The sequence below is a fragment of the Ambystoma mexicanum genome, chromosome 1q (assembly GCF_040938575.1).
Source record: "Ambystoma mexicanum isolate Mex_15411 chromosome 1q, UKY_AmexF1_1, whole genome shotgun sequence".
Classification (NCBI taxonomy): domain Eukaryota; kingdom Metazoa; phylum Chordata; class Amphibia; order Caudata; family Ambystomatidae; genus Ambystoma; species Ambystoma mexicanum.
Window position 1 is genome coordinate 1394514823 of NC_090922.1, and position 23639 is coordinate 1394538461.

The 23639-nt window shown below is 43.3% G+C and overlaps 1 long non-coding RNA gene across 2 annotated transcripts in view; it reads left to right on the forward strand.

Moving 5' to 3' along the window:
* Positions 1 to 9071: 9071 nt before the first annotated feature.
* The window catches only part of LOC138522382 (uncharacterized), a 37363-nt gene continuing 22795 nt past the window's right edge, over positions 9072 to 23639 (forward strand). Inside the window, exon 1 of one of the 2 annotated variants that reach the window (XR_011283312.1) lies at positions 9072 to 9293. This is a non-coding gene — a long non-coding RNA (uncharacterized lncRNA). The remainder of the gene's footprint in view (positions 9294 to 23639) is intronic. The other variant, XR_011283311.1, reaches the window with a different exon arrangement.

Genomic DNA, 23639 nt, shown 5'->3' on the forward strand with positions numbered 1-23639 from the left:
CCTAACACAATAGGAGAGGACCAGTGACTTTGTGATGGTTCAATAATGTCTGCTTTTATCATAGCCTCTATCTCATCTTGGATTTGCTTTCTGCTCTCAGGGATTCTATGCGGTTTATGGTGAACTACTTACCTCGGGGGAGTGGGTATATAATGGTATATTCATTTTAGTCTTTCTGATTCCATTCTAAGCACATCAGGGAATTGCAGAAGTAGGTCTAATACATTTTGTTTATGATTCTGGGGTAAGTAAGTAGAAATTAACTGGTTAGCATCACTTTCTTCAGACAACAAGCTTGTTAATATGATTGAAGGTCTTCTTTCCATTCTTTAAGTAAACTGTTATGGTATTTATGTATTTTAATTGTTCTGTTAGGTTGAAAAAGGTTATAATTGCAAGGTCCCATTTGTTCTAAAACTTTGTAGTGTCCATGTCACCTGGAGAGCATTTTATTTTTAGATGATGGAAGTAGAACCAACACTTTCTGCTGTACAAAGAAGGATATCATCTCTGCCTTCTTGTTATAACATTCTTTCTGTTCTTGTACTCGGGTCATATTGGTCTGTGCTATACTTCGAACTGCCTTCATATGTTCTTTTAGTCTTTTGTAAGCTTGGGATAATAGAATAGTAGCCCTACCCCTTTCTTCCTAGGTCTCCCGTAGTACATATAATACATCTCTGAGCTCGCTCCCATATAATATTGCAAAGGGGGACTCTTAGGTTGATGACTGAGGAGTTTTCCTGATAGCAATTAAGGCCCATGGTATCATGATATCCCAATTCTTCCTGTCTACTTCTGCTAATTTGTTTAAGATAAGTTCCAGAGTTTGGTTAAATCTCTCCACTAATCCATCCACCTGGGGATGATGCTAAATGGAGGTACATAAGGTCTTAATTTGAAGAATATCTTTCACCTCAGCCATGAGCCAGACCCTTTGTCTGTCAGAATTTCTTTAGGAAACCCAATTCTGGAAAAGAATGGGAGTAAGTGCTTCAACATCTGTTAAGTCTTTTTCAGAGTGGGCCTCAAGGTAACGTGTTGCATAGTCCAGGATTACTAATATAGATTTGGTACCTAATTTTGAGGTTTCTAATGGTCCAACTATGTCCATACTGATTCTAGAAAAGTCAACCTGTATATTAGGTAAAGGTTGTAATGGAATGGGAGGAGGTATTTGGGTACTAGTTTTCTGACACAATGCACAGGTGTTTACAAAAATCTGTATATCAGCATACATCCCTGGCCAATACAATCTATTTACAATTTGCGCTAGAGTTTTTGCAGTCCCCAAATGTCCCCCTGTTAGATGAGCAAGAGCCATTAATTATATAATATTTGTATGACTTTTGGGAATCACAATTTGGGTTCTAGGTGTACCTGATGGGTCTACATCTCCCGTATACAATCCAATTTCCTGAAAACAATTGTCCAATCTTTCTACTTTATTCTTCCTCACTTATTACCTGATTAAAGGGTTCTGCTAACAATGGATCATTATGTTGTGTCTGCTTCTCCAACACCCCAAGTTCCTCTTTCAGTTTGATCACTATTTTTAACTTCTTTTGGTTTTAGAAATATAGACTTTTACAGTATTCCTGGGTCAATCCGTTCTCCGGCCTTAATTTGGTATGCTTTCTTCCCATTGTTTTGTATTAGTATTTAAACATCTCCTCTGTAGTCAGGGTCAATCACTCCTGCCATTACGTCTAAGCCATACCACCAGGCTAGGCCTGACTTAGAGGCAAGTCGGATATAAGTACCCCTGGGAGGAATGAGGATTAAGTCTGTGGGGATCAAGGCCCTGTCTCCTGATTTAATTCATTCTCCTCTACTGCTATTTATATAGGTTTTGATTTTATAGACGTGTGATCATTGTTTTCTTTCTTTCAATCAAATTTGAATCTTTTTTTGAAAATCTGGTGTAGAGCACTTACAGACGTTGCCGAAGTACAAAGTACAGTAAATGATTCAATGCCTTAAATCAATAGAGATATGTTGCAGCATAGATTTGCACCAATAGCGGTAGGTCAAAATGCATTATGCATTTTAAAACCGATAATGCTGGTATCAAGACCAACATATGAATGTTTTGGCATAACGTTTCTTGCACTATGCACTTTACAGCTACTGATGCACTTCAGAATATTCCCATATGGAATATAAAAGTGTTTGCTTCAACATGGTAGCTATTAAATTAGGAACTTGATGGTGGTATCAAGGCTAGCATATGAATGTTTTGGCATTATGTTTCTTGCACTATGCACTTTACAACTATTGATGCACTTTATAATATCCCCATATGGAATATAAAAGTGTTTGCTTCAGCAGGGCAGCTATCGAATGAGGAACTTGATGTTTATGTATGAACGGTGGATTCATTTGGAAATCTGCCATAATTTGGTTGCTTTTAGTATGCACAATGCACTTTATGTTGACCATTGCACTTAAGCATGCAACCGCATTTTAAACAGCAATCTATGTATTGTACTAAGCAACTCTAAACATATGTTTAGAAGGAACCTACATTGCTGACATTTAAGACCTACATATGAATGTTTAGGTATGATAATTTCGGCACTATGCACTTTACAGTGATAGATGCAGTTCCTAAAATGCTCACATCGAATGCAAAAATGTCTTTTTCAGCAGTGCAGCTATGTTTAACTGTTTGACTGTTTAACTATGCACTGCCCAGTATGCTGCACTTACCCATAGCAACAAGGAGGTGGAATTCATAACTTACAATTAGCACAGTCAAACCGATAAAATTACTGTGTTATATCATGAACCACGCACAATGTGACTGTAATGTGATGTTGCACCATAAACATTTGTTTGTGTTGCCTAATGACCATCAAAGCAAAACATCGCAAATGAATCACCAACAAGCATTTAAGTACATACTCGGCACGGAAGGGCTCCACTGGGACACACTCGGTGGCAGCGGGGACTAAAGCGGACATTGGGTGTAAGGCAGGCATAGGGAATTTCAAAACTATGGGAAAACTATATACATCACCAATATTTATCGGTGACGGGGACTGTCCTGGTGTAAGCACACAGAACAACTATTTGGAACATATATTCACCACATTGACACTTTAACCATGCAAAGATGGCCACCACGCTTTTGGTGCATGCTGAGTGTGGTAACCAATGGAGTCCCTCTTCTATGTTGGTGTAAATTTTCACCTGCTGCTCTTCACCATTTGTATAAACTCACTGTTCTAATGGGGATGTGTGGTTGTGATCAAGCGGCGAGTTGTGCCACGAAACGCGTTAACGTTCCCACCGCGCACCTTTATTTATGCACTTTGGGAGTGCCACATTTTGATGGCGTTTTAACTTTTGTGCCAAGTTGCAAGGCACCAATAAAGATGAAAAAAGTTGTTTTAAACACCCTACTTTCCGGACCTCCTTACCTGTATGGATGTGGAGAGTGTTACTCACCCTGCCTGAAGTTTATCAGCGCCTTGAAGAGATATATATATATATATAAAATCAAAGCCTATCGACTTATTGACTGCCCAGGTAGTTACAGTAGGAGTGTAGGCTCTTTTCCTAAGTTTCTTAAATGTAAGAGTTGTGTCAATTGATTCACATCCACTCTTCTGACACCATATATGAGTGGTCAGAAATGTGAGGCGGACAGCTTTGTGAGAATTTTTCAAAAGATTACATTTTATTAACTTAAAGGGTTGGATAAACTCCTCCCTATCCCTACCCTGACGAGGATTTCCCTGCCTAAAATAAACTAAAGGAAACTTAACCAAAGGTTTCTGTCCCTCACACTTATTCATACAACAATTCAACAAGGTAATGGCAAATCAAAATGACAAATATAACAGTTAGATCCTCAATCTGATAACTGTTTCTCATTCCAATCTGGATGAATTCCCCTTCCGCAGATTCCATTCAACAATTCCAAAGAATAAGGAAATCCTGTCTTATAATAAAGTTTTGATTCCAACTTGACAACTAGGGCAAATGCAACTCTTTCTTACCCCAGAAATATGAACGTTTTATTTTACATGCAGTAAATGGATAAGGCACATGTTAAAAGCTCTGTAGGCGGAAGCCCAAAGGTGTTGCAAAGTGTCCATCTTTGAAGCCCATCTTCCTACCGCCCTCAGAAAATGTGATCTAGAGAAGGGTACATAAACATTTTACATGCCTTGTATGATTCACTGCTGTTCAGAATCTAGGTTGAGAATGGAGAAATAAACCCTATGCTGTGTTTTGGAGAATCTTCATCTGCTATTGCTCTACAGGCAGTTCTCATAAATGGATGCCCAAAATTATCTCATTTGCTAATAGTCATTACAGCATTAAATAATTACGGGGATAAGTCTGCCAAAGTCATAATGTGAGAGCCCTAATATCTGTCAGATGATAAAGCCCACCATTAGCTCTGAAGCCATCTTTGTGTTTTTATCTGTAGCCCTGAAACCTAGTTGTTGGGATAAGACACTTCGGCTTCCTTCCTGTAAAGCATATAATAATGTCAGACAGGACACATTAGTATGGGTTGAATGGAGAGAATTGAGAGTATGGACAGTTGTGTGAGAATAAACACGGCCACCATAAGATTGACATTGTTAAAAAATAGTGCTGTATGCATACCAATTTCTCCGATTTAGGAAAGCCATGTTGGAGTCACTTCAAAGTGCAGATGTAAGGGAAAAGGGAGGGGTGGGAACACAAGAGATATCATGACTCGCATGCAGACGGTTTACGTGGATATTCTACACAATAACAGATTACCATAGTACAAGTGGAGAACATGGCAAGATATCCCCTAAAATACTGAGGGCTATTGTGTGCAAACTACACCAGGTGAGTGGCTTTTCCCAGCAGCCAGTACAGTACACTAACAAGATGTAACACAAGCTGGTGGTTCAACAACCTTCATGCAAACATATCCCCCAACACTACAAGGTAAAAAGTACACTATCTTGCAAAAACACTAATCTGTAGATAAAAAATGTCCACTATAAAACCTTGCAAGGGTGATTTCCTTGCAAGGTATAGTTACACTATATGATGCAGCTCTAAAATTTCACACACAAGTAAAACGCACACTTTCACTTTCTATTGCAGGGTTTCCACTGCTGGGGATACTCTGCCCCAGTGAAAGCTTGAAATAGGAAATGTATTAACCGACCCACTAAATCTTGGTATACTGGATCTAAATCAAGTTAGGCAAGCGCTTCACCAGTCTGTAAGAGGGACTATGACATGTAGTCAAGGTCACGTTTTTTTCATAAAATGTCTTGCCTATAAGAAAAACATCATTGCAACTCAAAAGATATATCGCTTTTCATATTTGTCTAATCCTAATGTTTGCCAGGAACTTGTAAAGGTTCCTTAAGGACTCCCAATTCCACTTTCTCTTTCTTGTCCGATTGAGCCAACCCAGAAAAATTCGGTATGTTTCTTTGTCTTGGTTTTCCCCCATATATGAACGACATCTTTTTAATATTATGGAACATCAGTACTTCAGCGAGCCTTCTAAAGATCCTTGTCCTTCTTGCATTCTTAAAGAGCACATATGTTGGTTGCTTTGGATCCAAGTACTACTACCAATGATTCACTATGCTGGTCATTGGGCAAGGCAGTCTTAAAAACATTGTAGTTGTCCCTCTATAGAAAAAGCCATCTCACCATCCATTGGACACTGCACATTTTTCAATACAATTTCTAAATTACTGTATCCTGGGAACTTGATGGAGTGACCTGTTGCCTTCCAGTAACAAGCATTTGTTGAACTGTATTCTCTTCTTGATTACTTAAAGATGATGTTAACACTTGACGTAGTCCAGAGTCTGTGGTCACCTCGCTCCTGATTGACCTTCAGCGAGTGGTGGATTGAGGCGGTATCAGAGCCGAGTTGCTTTTAGACATTTTGTCTGCCTTTCCTTCAAAGATCCCGATCTTCTGGGCTGCCTTTTGCGCGTGGGTTACAGGAAAGCAGCCTTAGTGTGGATTGAGTTATTTCTTGTGAAATGGAATTAGTCTGTGACCCTTCCTTCCTTTAACTTGACGCCTCAAGAAATCACATGTGGAGATCGCCAGGGATTAACACTTCGTGCGCTTCTTTCCAATCATCATCCTAGCCGTATCTCATTCGGACATATGGATTGTTATTCTACAGGAATGCAGCTGAGACCTAGGTTGTTCTCTGTCTGATTAAAGCTATTCATAAAGAGGTAAGCCACAGTATGGATCATAATTGACAAACATTTAACAGCACAAAGACAGAGGGAAAGACATAGGTTATGCTTTGGTTCTCCAAACACACACTGTCCCCAAGCAGGAGTACACAGCAGTTTGAAGGCTGATCGCTGGCCTACTTCACTTGGCCAGTGCCCTTTAGCTGGTCCCTATGTCCCTAATCTTGGTGACCTCCTTGATTCCAGACTCTTTGAAACAGCAAATGATCAGGATATTAGAGTTTTTTCTATCACCGTACCTTGCACAATCTTCATTATTTTTGGATTTCTTGTTTGTTTATGCATATTTCCCGTCACCTGGATTTATGCAAAAACAATTACTTGGACTTGCAATATTTCACCATCAGCTGTCCTGGATTTGATTAGACTAGATGGCTGAGAGCACCTTTTGCCTGCCCTATGCTCCTCCACTGGCTTCTAGTTGATGCTGGCATGTGGTTCCAAACACTTTGCCTCGTTCACCATGCTTGTAATCAGCAAGGTCTGAAATGAATGCAGGAGAGATCGACAGCTTCACACCATAGAACAATTAGATCCTCACATCTGGAGCATTTGGTGGTCCCTTGCTTAAATCAGCAAATATGTTGAGAAGGATCTTTTTTTTTTCTTTTTTAAAGTAAAAGCAGCCCTTTTTTGGAATTCTTTACAACCAAAATCATTACGCTTGTCAATCATTCTCATTTCATGTGCCTTTTAAAGATGCATCTCTTCCACAGAACCTTTTTATGTGGTTTTGTTACTAGCATTAGGGTACATGTTCAGGTATTTGCTGCACTTTAGAAATTCACATACCCAGACCACTAGTCTGGCTTCAGAGCTGCCAGAAGCACAGAAACTGCCCTCCTGAATGCCTGAACCTTGATTCTAACCTTCCTTCTGTCTTCATTCTCCTCGATCTTTCTTCTGCTTTTGATACGGTCAGCCATGCCATCCTGCTTAATTGCCTCCGTGATATGCTGATCAGGCACTGGCCTGGCTGACCTCCTTTCTCACTGAACGACCCTCTCAGGTCCAACTCGGGCCTTTACTCTCTTCTATCTTTCTCTCTACTTGTGCTGTTCCCCAGGGGTCTAACCTTTCTCCCTGGCTGTTCAGCAAATACCTGACACCTTTTGCCCACCATATTGCTGCTTTCTGCTCTAACTTTCAGTGTTATGCGGTTGGCACCCAGCTCTCTTTCAGGCTCCCCTCGGCCGCCTCTTCTCTCATTCCAGATTCTGGCCACAATTCAGGAATGGTGTGCCGCGAATGATCTCTGCCTTTATGGCAGTAAGACAGAGATCCTCCTCATCGGAACACCAGCTCCCTCCCTCGCTCCCTCCCTCTTTCTCTGGCCGTCCACTCTGGGCCCTCTTCCTGCTCCTGCCTGCGAGGCTAAGAACCTTGCGGTCATCTTTAACTCCACCCTCTCCTTCTCTCCTCACATCTGTGATGTCTCTAAGAAGTCAAACTGTCAACTGCACCTCCTCAGAGGTATTCTACCTTTCCTCACTTTCCCCCAGAAGCTCACTGTCTCCAGAGCTCTGGTCCTCTCTATGCTGGACTACTGCAACAGCCTCTGTCTAAATATTCCTGCCTCGACTCTCCGACCTCTACACTTATCCAGAACAGAAATGCGAGACCTGTCATTGACCTCAAGCCTAGGGATTGTATCTCTCCAGCTCTGAAATCTCTTCATTGGCTCCCAGTGGCAGCAAGGATCAAGGTCAAGACCCTCTGTATTGTCCACAAGGCTTTCTGGGGCCTCGGACCACACTACCTCCAACTCTCTCTTCCTAAACATCTACCTTCTCAAGCTCTTTGCTCATCCACCTCCCACTCTCTGAGAGTCAGTCGCTTTTCCAAGCATAGAGTTAGGGGCAGATCTCTATCTTCGGCTGGGGCCTCCCTCTGGAACAGCCTCCCTGCCGGTCTCAAACTTGAGCATAACCACCTCCGGTTCTGGAAGCAACTAAAGACCTTCCATTTCGCTTCAGCTTTCTCTCTTCCTCTCCCCTGCTGATGCACCTGACTGTTCCGCACACTAATCACCTGGTCACCCTCTGAACTTGGGCCCAGGCTCCTGCATGTCCAGTTGCACTTTGCACTGCCTCTTGGCTCAGCCAGCAATTGTGGTCTGTATCTGTATCCCTACAGTCCCTTCTCTCTGCACTTATGAGCCTCCCGTTGGCTGCACTTTTGAGTTACCTGCACCTCTCCCTGCTCCCCCCACCGCACTTCTCCTCTTTCACTTCCCTGCCCTTGCGCTGAATGACACAAGGCCTAGTAAGATCGTTGTTTTGTCCTCTCTCTGTTTACCCCTCCTTGTCGTGCTTAGAAACACAAGGCGCGTTATAAATGCCATATATTATACCCTACCCTACAAACATAACATTTTTGTAACCACATTCTCAGTGACCAGCACAAATACAAGGCAAGTTGGATTTAAAAGAATTTAAAAACATGCAGTGGTGTATAATATATAAAAACACACCAATATGTCAGCCCAATAAATAGAAAAAAAATGTAAATTAGCACAACGGTGGGAACACATCAATGTGGATGCAGCAGGAAAATTAAATAAGTTAAGAGTCCAAATTCAACAACACGATATAAGCTTCCTTACTGTCACCATCTTCTACAAAATGGTCGACTGTGATGCACGCTTTCTGCATCATGGAGCAGCCGGTTGACACCAGGGTCCCTTCATACACAGTGCTGCAAGAGCTCTGGCAGAGAGGTAATGTACTGGCCGAAAGGCAATCTGGGATGCCTGTGTATTGTGATTTGCATACTCTGCTGCCAATCATTTGGATTACGGGTGACATCATAGTACAGCTGGGTTACTCGGGCAACTTGTCCAGTCACTAGGGAGCACAAACGAACTGTGGTGGACAACATGTGACTGGTGTTCGGGTAATGGTTTTGGAGATTCACTTCCCGTCTACAAGAACATAAGAAATGAGACTGTGGGTACCATGAAAAGAGTACCTGGGATAGAACAGAGAGCGGTGCAAGTCAAACGCGGTAGATTTACACAATTACATGTTTACTGCTACTGGAATGTGTTTTATTTAGGTAACACGTTTTATTATTTCGATATGTCAGTGTAGTGTGCTATTTTTAGCCGTTATTTCCGCACGATATCAGTGTGAAAAGTCAATACCAGGGGCAAAAAGACATTCGTATTTTGTGTTTATTAATTGTTTAATAATGTCGCTTAAAAATATATATAATCGGATGCATGTTTGACTTTTTTTTTAAAAAAAAAGGATCGCAGTATGTTATGTTAGCAAGACTTTTTTCCCCACTTTTGCTGTTTTGAATTAGTTGTGTATCGTAAAGGGGGCAGGTGAGGGCACCTCACTTTCTTGGTCGGTATTTATAGAGAAATTCTTCAAGATGCACAATGTGAACTGTGAATGCGAAGTGGATTGTAAAGTCGCTGCAGTTGCGCTGTTCTCCTTCTCCGACCATTTTCTGCTCAGCTGCTGCAGTGCTTTGAGGGTCCATCTCTACAACATTGACTTCTCCCGCCAAGCCGACCGTAAAGTGGCTGCAGTCAGCAGTGCTGCTCTTGTTTCTCCGCGGTACACCCTCTTTTGGCGCCGCCGTTTCTTCACGGGCTGGTTCGGCGCTGCCAGTTTGGTGCCGCGGCTGATTTGGTGCGCCCATTTTGGCGCAGGAGCCTTTCTGGCGCGGGCGATTTCGCGCCATGGGCGTAATTTTAGGGGGGGACAGGGGTGTTTGTCCCCCCAACTTTCATGGAACACCATTTTGTCCACATTCATTTGGCTGGGGCACCTTTTCTTCAGATGTCATGTCCCCCCAACATTTTCAGCAAAGTTACGCCACTGTTTGGCGCGAGGGACGTTTCGACGTGGCCGACATTGAAGCCAAGTGTAAACTCCCTCACGCCAAATTCAAAAGCATAATTCTTTGAAATTGCATCACGTTGACGGGTGTTGTACCCGTCAATGTGCTGCATTTGCAAAGAATGATACACAGTCAACAAACACACACATCAACAACACATATCCTCAAACCAGTACCAGACTGCACATACACAAGCTCATTCAAAAGAATACATACAAATAAAAACATACACGGCAACCGCATATCCGCACCAGCAGACCACACCACTAACTTGTACCCTTGCCCGCACATACAAAACACATACACCAGTTTCACAAATGCAAAAGTAAACAAAAACACATACACGCATACACATGCATTCGGATGAGTACACACAGCAAAATGAACTAAGGGTACGTACATACTCATATACTCACAACACACATATTCGTGCGGACACAAATACACACACATGCCAAATCGATAAATAAATGCATACCGTCAGATTCACACACGTGTAAGCAAAGCGACAACTCAAGTTATTTCTCTGTCTACCCCGACAGCTCACCCACCAAAACAAGTAGCATGAAAAGAACACATGAACACAAAGAAATGTTCGCACAAAGTGAACACATAGAACAGGAATATGTCCGTTCAAATACACGCAAAACATAGGCGCACACGCAAAGTGCGCATAGTTATGCACAGATAGAAACGGGACAGATAAACGGTGGCATACAGAGTCACTCACAAATGCACACATATGTATTAACATGCCTAGATAATCATACACATAAAATACACACAGGCAGATGCAAACAAATAACACGCCTAAACACATATTTACAAAATTAAAACATACTTTAAACACAGCCATTCAAACAATTCGATCTAAATACATGCCCTTAAAACACACCTCCACTCATAAACACACATCCTATTTAAGACCCTTCTTAATAATTCTTTCCAGAGGACCAGGTGCTGTGTGGTGGTGTCCAGAACCCCAAAGACACTGGGCCAATCCCAGCTGGTGGGCAAAGTCACACATGAACTGGGGTATCCCATTTCCTAAAAAGATAGAATGATACTGCATAGAGTACTTTGGCACCCTTCCCATAACCCCCAAAAAATCATGCATTGGAATCAAAAGGTGGAGCCTGATGAACGCCTCACTTAGAAAATGCATGACGTGTTCACTGTCTGAGAAGGCGCGGGCATGAGAGTAAAGCATGTCTTGAGAATGCATCCACTCTAGCCTGCTACTAGAACTGCAATTTCAGACTGAAGATATTATGGTCCTGCAAGCCTCCCCCCCCAGGCTGGTGCAGAGCCAGAGTGACAGGTGACTGACTCTTGCCCTTGTCTAGAGGCCATGGGCGGCACAAGAGGCTGGGAGATGGGCAGACCAGGTGGAACTGGCAGACTGTTGTAAAGCTGCTGCCACTCTCCCCGGGAACCTGCATCAATTGGGACAGCCTTTGACTGCAGCGAGGCATGTGCCAACCGCATAAAACACGTGCACGTTGCTGTCGGATGCCACCTGTCTGTGTAATTTGAACGATGCCATTTTACACTGCTACAACTTCAATGTCACTGAGCAGACGAGAGTGGTTGAGGGGTGACAAGTTGACGCTATACTGGACAAGGAAATAAATACATCGCCGGGCTGCGTACGTTGCATACGAATGATATTGAATGGATAACATTGCCTCCAATTCAAAAGCATCGTATGGTGTGCAAGGTGCAATCGGCCATTATCACCAACCTCCTCCTGCAATACACGGAGGAGCTACGTTTTATTGGACTAATGCCGTATCCGTTCGATTCAATCGATGATGCTATCTCCTTCAACGAAACGCCTCTGGCGCCTCCCCCTGCGCAACTGCCAAATTCGGCCCCTGGTGATTCTCAGAGTGGGGTGAATGCAGACGTAATTGCACAACTAGTAAGCTTTTCTAACACCAGCAAGGACTGGTCATGGTTAGCCGCTTTACAAAATACTCGAAACCCAGCTATGAATAATACTCCTCATTAAGTAACCTGCTCCCCTATCTATCTTGTCTTGGAATTCATGTGGGTTTACCAATCTAAAGGCATGGTTTAGTAACCCTCATCTAGGAATGGAGTGTGATATCATGTTATGCCAGGAAACTATATGTGCCCACGAACTCTTGCTGCCCGCTTAGACTGTTCTCCAAACAAAGGCAAAACGTGGCATAGGTGGTCGGCCGTACGGGGGTCTGGCGATATGCATAAACACCAATCTAAATGCATTGGTGCTAGACGTTTTTAATGCAATTGCAATGATGGCTGTACTAGTTATGCTTAGGGGTTCTCGGCCAACTCCTCTTCTCTTGGCATTCCTATATCACAATCCAGCAATGCTCAACCAAACAGGTGCATTCCATGAGCTCGACACACTATTTGATGAAATTCTCACTCTGCATCCCACATGTGACATTGTATTAGGAGGGGATTTCAACGCCTATTGTATGAAAACTAGACTTAACCCTGCAGCTTGTGGGGGCACTCATCAAACATGGCATAGAGCTAAATTGTGGCAAGAGTATTTAGAATCTTGGGAACTTGACATCCTCCCATTTTGCACTAGTGATGGGTGCCATACCTGGAGAAGAGGGGATAGATCGACTTGCATTGACTATTTTGCCATATCGCGAGGGTTGCAGTCGCACTCCAAGAACATCGCAATATATGATCCTGGGTATAGTGACCATTACATGATCCACTTGAATCTCCAATTGGACGTTGTGCACTTACCCAAGGACCATCAACAAGGGTTTCTGGAAGGGGATCGGCCTGGCCTGTCGATTCGATGGGCCACCAAACTTTGTGACAGGGTAAATGATATGATCTCTACCCGTCTGAATTTCTATCACAATTCTGGTGTCCATCGTAACTCGCCTAATCGAGAGATTGATGCTATAGCTAGAATAACAACTGAAGTATTACAATCCTTGCAGGCGTATACACCGCACTCCGAATCGAGATCTACCCCGTAAAATTCTAATTTCATTCTTGAAGCTAAAAGATCTAAAAGGTTGGCTTTGCGACATATTCTTAAAACCGCACCCACATGGGGGGGAATACTTGATAGAGAAAAAAAGTGTATTGAACAGTTATCGGAATAGATTCAGAGATCATAGACATTTTATTCACAACCAGGACAACCAGAAAATGTTTAGCACACTTTGCCACAGGGATAGACGATCCACTTGGGCTTTGCTCAGGGCGGGAACATCGGTACTCACCTCAGACCAGTCCTCATCGATTTCTGCACAGGCCTGGTGGACCTATTTCAAAAAGAAATTCGCCCTCCCACCAGCCTTTGTAGAAATCGAATATAAATGGACCTGTTTGTCCCCTGCTTCTTTTCCGCTATGGGATATCTGTACTATTGCAGCAACGATAACTTCCCTAAAATATTCAAAAGCAGCAGGCCCAGATGGGATCCCACCCTGTGTTCTTAAACGTCATCCAGATATGTGGGCTAGGATCCTTAAGAAACTTTTTGATAATATGCTGACAACTGCTGACACCCCCCCTTCATGGCTAAATTCCATCATTGTACCAATATATAAAAAAGGAGTAAGGTCCCAGCCATGTAATTTTCGGCCGATAGCGCTAATTGATACTGCTGCTAAAGTGTTTGCGACCTTGCTCTTGGGGGAATTACAAGCGGTTATTGGAGAGCTTAAGATCTTGTCCAAGTACCAAATTGGATTCCGCGCAAGGATGAGTACTCCGTTAAATGCTACAATTATGGCGCATCTCCTAGCCATGCATAAAAATAGGGACTCTGGCCCACTATGCATGTCTTCGATATACCTTACCTCCGCCTTTGATTCTGTCATACACTCACTTTTGTGGAAAAAAATGGCTGCCATGAACATACTTGAGTGTATTATACAACTGATATCCAAGCTCCACACGAACACCACCTATTTGGTAAGGGTGAATAACGAAGGTGCAACTACACATCCAATAAAGATCGGCCGGGGTGTTAAGCAAGGATGCAACTTAACAGCTACGCTTTTCAATCTCTATTTATGTGGCATTAACGACATTTGGAATAACCTGATTTCTTATCCAGCAAGGCTTGGCCATCTTAAAATACAATGGCTAACCTATGCGGACGATATTGTATTATTTGATCGTACGCCCAAAGGTATGCAAACTAAATTAGATCTATTCGCATCTTACTGCTCTACCCACAACCTAAAATGTAACGTGGAAAAATCTAATATAGTAGTATTTAGGAATCGCAAGAGGAAGAACATCACACGCAATTGGAGGATTGAAAACTTTCCTATAACCACAGTGCCTGAAATTCGATATCTTGGTTATACTATAACTGACTCCCACTCTTTAGCAATGTGGAGAGAGGTACTACATAAGAAAGCGGCTCCCCTCTCCACACAAATGCGGATAGTATATCTAAAGTTTTGTAAATTCTCATTGCTGCCACTACTGCAATTTTACATCTTAAAAGTGGAGTCTGGTATCCTTTTTGCTTTAGACATGTGCCTAGCGAATATCAATAACTATCTTGATCAATGACAAGGTTGTATGTCGAAGGGAGGCTTGAGGTTGGCCAAATCCACACCAAATATTGTAATAAGGCAGGAACTTGGAATCACTGCTCTATCTGCACGCCGTAACTGGCGTTTGTTGGCTAACTTCGCCAGAATGTTATATCCACCTGCTAATTGTTTGTATGAAGATCTGGGTCAACTAATGGTCGCGTCTGAACGATCTTCTATCACAAATTACTACGCACAAATGGTTCATTTATTGGACGAAATTGCACTTGTACCAGCAGACTTAGAATTTAGACCGGCTTATGTGAAACATCGTATTATAGAGAATGACTTGTGTAAAACGGTAACTGGAATGGAGGTACTAAACGGCTATAAGGAAGCAGCTCGCTTTTGCTCCTCTAGACGTCCGCACAAACCTTATATAATTCAGTTTCCCTGTAATAAAGCTAGGGAAACTTATTTCCATTTTAAATTGAACCAATCCCTTACCTTAGAACGAATTAGTGGCTGGAGCACGCATTGGAAGGTTGAAGCGGAGTCAGGATGCAGGTTCTATTAAAGAAACCCTGAAACACCTAGTTATATTCTGTCCATATTTTGAGTCAACACGTGCATTAACAATTGCAACTAATTGTGTATTAACTGAGGCACCCAGGGAATGGCTTTGGTTAGCCTGTATGTGGGGAACGCGAACAAGCTTTATATTAGCTCTGTGTAGACTTTTAATGACCATAAATAATGAACTTTAGAAGAGGTTTCAAATGAACAAGGGGCAGGCTAGCTGCTGATGTTAGGAACACCGCATTTCTTTCACTTCTGTTTTTGTAAAGCCTTTTGACATCTTGCTATAATTTTGCATGACAGTTGTTAGCGTTTCGGCTTTCCTCATACACAAGCTTACTTAGAAGTTAGAATTGCATTATAATATCTGGAACCTGCATGGTATTTGCAAATTTATCCTTAAGTGAAGCCTGAGTACTAGTGTTTTCTTACCACTTGGACTTTCTTAACATTATGTAAATAAGAAGATGCTAAAACTGCGTCCACATGATGGATAGTAAACGAATTACCTTGATTGTTACTTATATGTATATAAATTGTTCATAGAATGCAAAGGCAACTGTACACAGGAAAGGAACTTTTTTAGATGGAAACTGCTAATTGATATAGAAAAAATGTTTTAACTGTATAACAAGAAGAAAATATATTTCATAAAAGTTGTAAAAGTTTGTTGATCGAACTAATAAAACAACGGTTTGAAATAAAAAAACAAAAAAATAAAATACATCTCCATTTCAATTCCTTTCTCTGTGCACATCCACCCATTCTACTCTTACTTCACTGCCACAGTTTGCAATTGTGATTTTTTTTCCATGGTTTGTAGCACCAGGACATACATTTCCACGAGAATGACATTCTTTTCTTTTGGTGCATTTTTGCTGTGCATCCCATGCGCCAAAACATACTGACGGCAAAACGTTCCTGCACCGAAGTGGGTGTGCCAAAATGTCTGCTGCACCAAAGCGGTTGTGCCAAATCGGCCCACGCCGAAAAGGCAGCGCCAATACGCCCTGCTCGGGTTTCTCCGGTCTCTGACCATTTTCTGCTCAGCTGCTATGGTGCTTTGATGCTCTGCTTCCATCTTTACAAAAGTCACGTCCCCCATGATGGGGGACAGTGAAGTGGATTGTGCAATAGCTGCAGTCGGCATTGTTACCGTGGACAGGACACTGCATCTTTAAGGAAGACCCGCATGGGCACTCTACCACGTGAACCGACCGGAAAGGGAGGGGAAAGGAGAGGAGGAGATCAGATGTTATGTAGAAATAAAGATAGGATATCTTTTACTCTGTCTCGTCCTTTTTTAGTAAGCCTCCCTTTGCTCTCTTAACTGGGTAACATAGCTACTCTGTTTCTCCGGACTCTGACCATTTTCTGCTCAGTTGCTACAGCGCTTTGAGGCTCTGCATCCATCTTTACAAAACGTACTCCTCCTCCCCCCCGCAAAGCGGATCGTAAAGTGGCTGCAGTCGGCAGTCAGCAGACTGACGAAGATGGTGAGCCCGCTGTTAGGGCTGCATCAGATAACAAAAAGGCAGCAAGGCATTAGAATGTTGGGGCCAGCTGTGGGACACCACAGCTGGGTAGAATGTGGAATGTTGGTGGGAAGAGATTCCAACAAGTGTCATTTGGAGAGTGCCTGCCAAGGTCGGAGGTTGCTTAATGAACCTTTGTAATGATTAATAAACATCACATGAAGATGTTCTCCAAAACATTTCTGGGTTGATGTCTTCATTACAGCAATCTCCTGTGCCTGACATTGCTGATGTGGATGTAAGGAGTATCAATGAAGCTTACCCGTCGAGGTTTGTTGAGCCTGGGGTGAAGGAAGAGCGTCCAGTAGAGGTTTGACGAGGTGTCGAGGGGGCTAACTGAGCTGTGGTGGTTTTCCGGGGTGAACACAGCATGATGATTGGCCTCCTCACCTCCCACCTGTCCAACGCCGCCCACCTCTTGGATAACCTCCTTCCTAGAAGTAAGGGCTATGAAGATCTACTCTGACCAAGCCAACGCAGCCCCCACCACTATCAACTGTGGAGTCCCCCAGGGCTCATGTACTGCACCCACCCTCTATAACTTGTTCACCAAACCTCTCTTTGACATGCTCTATGCACTCGGTATAGCATACACGAACTATGCCGACGACACCCAAGTCCTCCTTCCCCTTACTGGAGATTACGACCATGACGCAGAAGCTCTCCTCCATATATGCCATCATCCAAATTTGGATGGCAATCAACGGTATCTGCCTAAATGGGGATAAAACTGAGATTATCATCCTAGGCCCCAAGGAAATTCTTTCCAAACTCAACACTAAATACACTCACTTCACCATCGACCACACTAACATAACAGTCTCTACATCTGTAAAGACCCTTGCAGTCTACTTAGACTCCACTCTCTCGATGACAAGACAGGTCAGCGCCATCTCTTCTGCCTCTGCTCACACCACTAAACTTATAACTGCCATAAAACCCTTTCTAACCACTCAAAACTGCCTATCCATAGCCAGAGCCACAATAGGAGCCAGACTCGATTATTGCAATGCCCTTCTGGCAGGCCCTCTACTAAAAACATCAACAAGCTCCAAATAATACAAAACAACGCTCTCTTGCGCTGCCCTTCACATTCCAAAAAGGGACCACATATCTCAGGCCAGACGCAAAGCCTACTGGTTCCCTGTCAAGGAAACAATCAATTTCAAAATTCTCACACTTACGCACAAATGCATCAATCTCTCCGCCCCATCCTACCTATCAGAAACTATATCCAAAAACATTTCTGCCCGCCCCACTAGGAGCCACCATTCAAACCAACTCTGCGTTCCCTCTATAAAAAGAGCCAGCGCCGGCGGCATTGGTTTACCCTACATAGCACCTAAACTCTGGAATGCCCTCCCCAACGCACTCAGAGCAGAACCTTCCTTACTCGCCTTTCGCAAAACCCTCAAAAACACACTGTTCGTATAACCCACACTACATTCCTGCGCCCCTGCCTGGCAAACCCGCATGGCGAACCCACTAGCTGCTCTACATACATGCTATATGCTATTTTCTATGTACTCTATAACCCCAAGATGAACCATAAATGCAAATACATACTATCTTCTGTACTATGTAACTCCAAGATGAACCGTAAATGCAAATATCAATGTAATTAATAAGCCTTCCTTTGTAACCAGCAATGTCCTTATATGTAACAGCGCCACAATGCCCTTCGGCTGATGTGTGCTTTAAAAATACGAATAAATAAATAAAAAAAGATGCAGCGGCCCTCTTAATGTTGGCAGTTAACATTCCCAGCAGTGGCAGCCATATTGCGTGTGGCGGCTACCATTTTGAGGTTGGCAGACACCATTTTACAAATTGGAAAATAATGTTAAGAGCAACCAGGTAGTCTGTTTACTCGTCCCAGTACTTTCATCAGGCAATTCATTCAGGATCCAGTGTTTGGAGTTGCTCATATGTGCTATTGTTTTCTGGTACAATTCTGAGCAAGAGAAAAAATAATAAAGAACAATGGCAAATGTACCAGGACCGCCAATGTTTTTAGCTTCACCTGGAGAACCAAATGTAAGGTGGGCAGATTGGAAGGAAGGCTTTTTAAACAATGTATTGGTTGTGTTTGGCCCAAATTATTCGAATGGGACGAAGGAAGCCCTTTTGCTTCACTGTCTAGGTGCTGCATGCCAGGAGGTCTTGAAAAGACTGCTGCAACCTGAAGGGTTGGGTGATGCAGGGCTTTTTGAAGTGAGTCTTGCAAATTTGGACAAGCATTACGAGGTCATGGAAAATAAAATTCTGGTGAGATATCACTTTGCCACTCAAGAACAGAAAAGTGGAGGGTCCATTGAGGAGTTTTTAATGGCACTAAGAGGATTAGCAATGAAGTGCAATTTTACTAATTGTTAGGAAGAACATATTCGGGATCAGCTGATGATAAAATGTCTCAATGACAGAGAGGAGTTGTGGCGAGAGCGAGACCCAACGCTGACAAGGGCAATTGAGATTGCGAAGAATATAGTGCACACATAGTCATGCATTAAAGAGTTGTGTCCGGAGAAAGGATGAGAGAGTCGTAGGTTGGCAGTGGAGGAAGGCTCTGTGAATAAAACAGGAAAATAATAATATTGTATAACAGGTATCTACAAACCAAGGCTCAAGTGGGAAAAGGTTGGAGCAAGGATGGAAGGAGTGTTCAAGTGAAAATAATTTCCCATTAACAGTGAGAGGGATGCTGCATCGTCTTGTGGACGCAGGAATGAAGGACATGGAGGAGGTGTATTTTCAAGATTGGGTTCACGAAATTACAACGGCAGGAATTGTTTTTTCTGTGGGAGTGGAAATTATCTTTCAAATAAGGAGTGCATGGCAATTCATATTATCTGTCATGAGTGTGGCTGTAAAGGACATCTTGCTCATTGTTGCAGACATTTTGGGGGGATTTCTGGACAGATTCGGGAGGTGTATGAGAAAGAGCCGGATGGAGAAGAGGAGTTGGGCAGAGAAATTGTCTCCTCTGTTCAGGCAGTAGTGGGCAAGGTGAGGAGAAAGAAACCACATGCCTGGGTTTCAGTCAATGACGTTACGGTGCCCCTGTTAATCGAAAGTGGTGCTGATTACACACTGATTAATGTGCAGTTATAGAAAGACAAATTTGGATGTTGCTCACTAGAGGAAGTAAGGATTAAAGCCAATGTGTATGGAGACGTTCCAATAGACGTTGTTGGCCAGTTTGAAGCGGTGTTGCGATTTAAAGGGAGGAGTGCTCATGGTACGATATGTTACCAGGAAGGGCGGTGAGTTACTTTCATGGGATGATCAAGGAGAACTTGCGATTAGACTTGTCCCACCGCATCCTGATCAGGTTTTGGTGACACAGGAAGCAACGAGTGGCAGTAAAAGAGGAAATTAACATATTGACATGGTTCCCAACGGTGTTTGAGAAAAAGGGGGGGTGCCTAAAAGGCTTTGTTTACTGGATTAAAATAAGTACGGCTGCCACCCCTGTCTCACTGACAGTGTGTATAAATCAGCTGGCTTTGAGAAAGGAGGTGCAGGCGGAACTGAAGAAGATGGAGGCTGAAGGAGTCGTCGAGGGCATTGAAGCGTCAGAGTGGGTTAACCCAATTGTCATTGTGCGAGAGTCGAATGGCTCAGTCAAATTGTGTATAGATCTTCAATGGCTAAACAAGGAGGTGGTGCTGAGTAGTTTCCCATTCCAAGAATTGATGGTTTGTTAGCAAGAGTGACCACAAATGTTCTCGCTATTGGACTTGAGAGAAGCATATCATCAGATGGAGCTTCACGAAGACTCACGTGACTTAATGGCCTTTATTACTCCATTTGGACTGATCAGGTTTAAAAGAATACCATTTGGTCTGTTTGAAGCGGCAAATGTTTTTCAGAAGACAATGAATAAGCTATTGGGAGATGAGTGTGGAGTTATGTTTTAACAGGATGATGTGTGGTACCACGGTGGAAGAGCATGATGTCAGCATGAGAAGAGTGTTGGAAATTTTGAAAGAGGCGGGGCTCACAATTGGACCTCGGTCTTACTGCCGTTTAGCTTCAGCCAGTTTCTCATCATCCACATCCCCAAATCCGCAAGACAATGATGTCTTCCAGTCTGATGTCTTCCAGTCTAGTCAGTACAATTTCATGGCCGACCATGTCAAAGGCGTGCATGAGGCCTGGCAGGATCATAGTGTCATGAATCCTGATACAAAATGATGACAATGTTTTCTACATGCTTAGCCTGGTTTAAGAAAACTCTACAAATGATATGCTGTTAGCTTGCTCTTATTAGGATCAAATCCAAATTCCTCTACAATCCGTTTCTAGCTGTACAGTAATTAAAAAAACAATGGGCCTCATTACAAGTTTGCCGGTCCGGAATTAACGGTGCCGGTAAAACCGTACTAGCACCGTTTTCCGGACCAGCAAACCACGAGTTGTGCGGTCAGGTGCCGTCCACCCGCCAGGCGGAACTGCACCTGCATGCAGAGATGCACGAAACACCAGCATCATTACGACATGGCGCCAGTGTTTCTGCGGTCCACATTCCCATGGAGTCCTGTAGGACTGTAGGACTCCAGGGGAATGGGGATTAACAGAAATGCCGGCGCCGGATTTACTGGACCACTGGGGCTGTAATGCCCCAGTAATTCCGGCAAGTCCGGAGCCGGTAATTCACTCTGGGTCCGGCGGCAGCCTGCCGGCTCTACAGGCACGGCTACCGCCAGACTCGTAATGAGGCCCAATGACATAATTTAAAGAGGAAATCGATATTTGTTTTTGGACTTTTCACAATATTAATCACAGGACCCTTCTGAACACACCATGTCATTTGTGTCAAAAGTAGACATTTCAGGTTGCATTTCGTGTCGAGAGATATGTCTTTCCAATATAGCTATTGATCAATTTAGGGATAACAGCTGTGCATGATTGGTGCAATAAATCACATTCATCTTCTGTATATACGCTGGTATAAAACTCTGGTCTTTAATAAATGTCTGCCCTTTTGCAGCCTTTATCTGCCTGCTATTGTACCTACTGTGCCCAATGCATAAATTGTGGAATAACAGTTTATCAACCTTATTTCTTTTTTTCGTAGTTCCTTTGCTCGCTTCGCATATAAATCTGGAATTCTTCACCTGTCGACTAAGCACCCAGTTCACATCTGATTTAGCATTTATGCCTGTAAATTCTGTTTTGCCAGCCACTTTGTACACCTTTGGAGTGCTGGACGTCTGTTTTAAGATATTCTTTGTAATTGGTGCAAGATTGTTCCCCTCTAATCACCTCCTTGGCTGCATGCCAGATAATGTCGAGGCAGTTCCCTGGTGCCAATTTCTGGCGGTACTTGTCCATGTCACACAAGATTCTTTCTTTTGATATTGGGCATCCCCCACAAAGGAGGGCATCATTCAACTTCAAAATCCCAGCCCCCTTGTCCCATATGCATACTGATGGGTGACTGATTGATAGAAGGAACCTTTCTGGGTCACAGCAGTCAGATGACAAGTGATCAGTATGTACTCCAGGGTACCAAAATATTTGCGGACATGTGATTACGGAGGATTGCACAGGAGCAACGCGCTGGTCTTGGAAGCAAGACCACGCAGAGCAACATAGGTTAGAATCCTGGATCCGCGCTCAGAAACCGAACTCAGCTACGATATTAGGCGTGTTATAAAAAAAAAATTAAATTAAATTACAACGGAAAATCAAATTCAGTGTCTGTTATTGCCTTGAAGAATCTATGCATGTTAAATCATGAAACCCAATAACGAGACACACAGGAACTTAACCTGTGGACCAAGTGTGTGTACTTGGCCTGCCTGTAGCAAAATCTAAATATATATATATTGAAGGCGCTCACTCCCCACATCACCAACAAAAACTCAGAATAAAGAACACAGTAGGGAATGAGACCAAGAGATTGGTATGGAGATTCTGCAAAGGTTTACATAAAATTCAGCATCCAGAGAACTCTGCTGCCTTGAGAGCGATCTGGCAAACAGTATAGAAACAATGTTTTAAAGGGTTACAGTGTCATCAGTGATGTCTTCCATACAGTCTACAAGTTACAGTACATTGGTTAGGGAGGGGGTGCACATATAGTTCTGTAAGGGTCGGCTCCACGGGATTGGCTGATGACTTGGTGGGAGGTTGGCTATCATGTGGTTCTGCCGGGCCAGTCCATACGAGGTGAAGGTTGGGTCAGAGGCGGCTGTTTCTGGCTAAACTGATCTACACGCTTATCCTAGACATGCAATAAATAATGATCATCACTATACCTTTTAAGTATGCATTAGAGGCCTATAAATTGTACACGTGCGTTTGTATTATCCCACTCTAGGTCACGGGCAAGGTGAAGGGTGTGGGGGTCTTGCCCCTGAGGTAACCTGCGGGGGTCAGGATGGATAGCTGTCAGGTCTGGCACATCAGAGCGTGAAGGGGGTGGAGTGACACATGTTAGTTTAGGACGGAATATACTGTGACAGTGGTCTGGTTTTATTGGGGGCACTCTAGGGTGGTCAGCAAGGAAGCGTCACACTTCTGGTACATCAAAAGAATAGCTTTGGAGGGGCACATGGTTGAACGAGCAGTAACTATCCAACAGCAGGGGTGAGATGTGCAGGAGCAGGTTTGTTGAGATGGATGAACTACAAGTCATGGTTCGCCCTCTCACACACAGGACAGTGATCTCAGAGGAAGAATGACATTGTTTGCTTGCAACATCTTGTCTCAGCGCATCCGTGAGAAAGGGACTTGGGAGGCACAGGCGCAGGAGGAAAAAGATGGGGGCTGTCAGTGCTCACTGTGCGTGGCTCTGCTGAGGGGAGAGGAGACTTCGCAATGTCAGAATGCAGCCTAGTCCAAAGATGGAGTCGAGAGAACACAAAATGAGTCCAAGTGTGTCTTGCAATAGCCCCATCTCTGCT